The sequence below is a fragment of the Grammomys surdaster genome, unplaced genomic scaffold (assembly GCF_004785775.1).
Source record: "Grammomys surdaster isolate TR1022 unplaced genomic scaffold, NIH_TR_1.0 140, whole genome shotgun sequence".
NCBI lineage: Eukaryota > Metazoa > Chordata > Mammalia > Rodentia > Muridae > Grammomys > Grammomys surdaster.
The window spans coordinates 4,337,159-4,339,658 of record NW_021604598.1 but is presented as its reverse complement, the minus strand read 5'-3'; the positions used below and the strand labels follow the sequence as shown (position 1 = coordinate 4,339,658).

At 44.4% G+C, this 2,500-nt stretch overlaps 1 protein-coding gene across 1 annotated transcript in view; it reads right to left on the bottom strand.

Moving 5' to 3' along the window:
- Window positions 1-2,500, bottom strand: part of Bmper (BMP binding endothelial regulator) — a 258,960-nt gene that overhangs the window by 82,168 nt on the left and 174,292 nt on the right. The gene's annotated exons all lie outside the window — the stretch shown is intronic.

Below are 2,500 nucleotides of genomic sequence, written 5' to 3'. Positions count from 1 at the left end.
CCTCCTGGTCTACCAGCTGAAGGCCTGTTTTAAGCTACTGTTTTGAAGATCCTTTGATCTCTCTAGCTTATGAAAGAAAACAAGGAAGACAAACTCTCAAAGTACAAGCCATGACTGTTGTTTGAAATAGACAATCAATAGATGATAAAATGAAAATATCTCTAAGGGGCATTTCAAACTGAGATGGCTAGACCAGCGTGGAAACACTATTGTCTGGAAAGCCAGTCATTTCAGGCAAAGCAAAGTGCAAAGTAAGTTCAGCACTCAGAGGACCAGACGGCTTCTCTAGGAAGCAAGCTTGTGTGATGTGTGCACCACAGAAAACTGTCCAGCTGGGTGTTAGGGGTGCCATACAAATTACTTGCACCATGGAAAGAAAGATGGAAAAATAAAAGAAATTGTAAGATTGAGCTCAAGGTCCCGAGTAATAAAATTCACTAATCTGATTATAGTATTTATGAGCTATCATTATTTTTTTTAGCAGCCCTGTCTTTTTACTCATTTTTGTAACATGGAATCGTACAAAGAACATACTTATTCCATAACGTTTTGCCAGCTGTGCACGGAACTCCTAGGCTGTTAGTAATCTTCCAGTACTTCTTTGAGAGCTGGGCCGTGACTGACTAATAATTTCCATATCACTACAATCCATTGTGTCATGCTGGCTTGCAAACAGATAGGCAGGATGCTTCTAATTACTTCTGTGTAATAACAGCCCATTTTGGACACACTTTACAGGGAGCCCGGATGCCGACTCCTTTACGGAAAAGAGCTGGAATCTTGGTTTTAAGGTGCCCTGTCATGTGTCATTTGGATAAAACAATTGTCTGAATTTTCTGAGTAGGCCTAAGCTCCCTGGTTGGGTGAGTAGAGGACTTCACAACTGAGGGGTGAAGGGAAATCTTTGCTGAATGTCCCTACACATTAACAGTTAGTACCATCTCACTGAAATGATGCCTCTGTACCTTAAACCTCCCAGGTCCCACCTTGGTGTCTGGCCCTGCTTAGTTGAGGTGTGATCCTATAGATTTAAACCAATTTGTCAAAATGCTTATTTGGCTTGAATTGTAACAACTGCCAAGGGTTCTGAAGCAATGGGGTGGGGAAAACCACTGAATAAACTGAACTCAATCAATGCATTTATGTAATTAAATTCTCATCAGTGAGAAAGAAAAAAAAAGCCCTAATTATTTTAAGTATTATGTTCAAAGAACTGGAGTACACCAGGAGAACTCACAGTGTAATTTCCAGCTACTGTGGTGCATTAGCCAAAGGTGGTGTGCCAGGAACCACACAGATGAAATAGTAGTGCAAATGAGCTGAACTGATTCTCCAAGGAAGATAAAGAACAAACTAGATTCTGCTTCTAACATGCTTTTCTGAGAAAATAGCTTGCCAGGATTTGATCGTGTACATCACTGGCAGCTGAGAACAGCTTGTCATGGAGTGGAAATGCACAGCACAGTAGGCCGAAGGCTGTGAGAGGCAGGGCCTCGGAGGTCATTTCTATACTTCTAACTGGGGGATATACTTTCAAAGTCAGGCTCCCAAGTGTCCTAGAAGCAGAAATAATGTCCTTGACTATCAGCTGGGAAAATATTTTTCTCCAGTTTTAGAGTACACAGGCCTGCTGATCAAATGTGGCTCCTGTCCCCTATTCTATCTGCATGCCCACACAGGGTCACATGTGGCTCCTGTCCCCTACTCTATCTGCATGCCCACACAGGGTCACATGTGGCTCCTGTTCCCTACTCTATCTGCATGCCCACACAAGGTCGCTGAACTCTTTCCAGTGTATGATAACGAAAGGAAATTAGGCTCCCCCAAGAACAAGCCTTTCTGCAGTGAACACTGATGTAAGCCTTTTGTTGTGCTTTCAGGTTTTAAACCTAAGGCCTCACATAGACTAGGCAACCCTCCCTCATAAAACTGTGTCTCCATCTCTCTGTTTACTGTGTCTTTTGACCTCATGACTCTCTTTCGTCAGACCCTTCATAGCAGGCCTGTGCCATCCGGCTGGCTTCTGTCTCTCACTTGAACAACAACTGGTACAAAGCTGTTTACTTCTGAGGATCCTCCCACCCCGTTTGAACACTTACTACCAAGGAAACCCTCCTCCTCCCAGATGTGAAACTGCATGTGGTTGGCTGATCTAAGAGACATTTGACAGTTCCAAGCTGGACGTTAGTGGCCTAAAATAGTAACAAAGCTGGAGCGAGGTTACTGGGAGGGTACTACTGTTATTTTTAGAATGAGAGTGGAAAGGTTCTGGATGCCACCCCCCAAAAAATTGTAAAACTAGCGTGGCTGGTGTCCAGGAGCAAGGGCTCTGCATGGTACAAATGTCCCTGGTTAATCCAGAGCCTCTTCAGAATGTGCCTCTCCCCTAGATGAACAGCAGACAAGGCTGCTTCCCCTGTGCAGAAAGGAGGCACACTCCAAAGTGCTACTCCTGCTGCTGCTGCTGCTGCTGCTGCTGCTGCTGCTGCTGCTGCTGCTG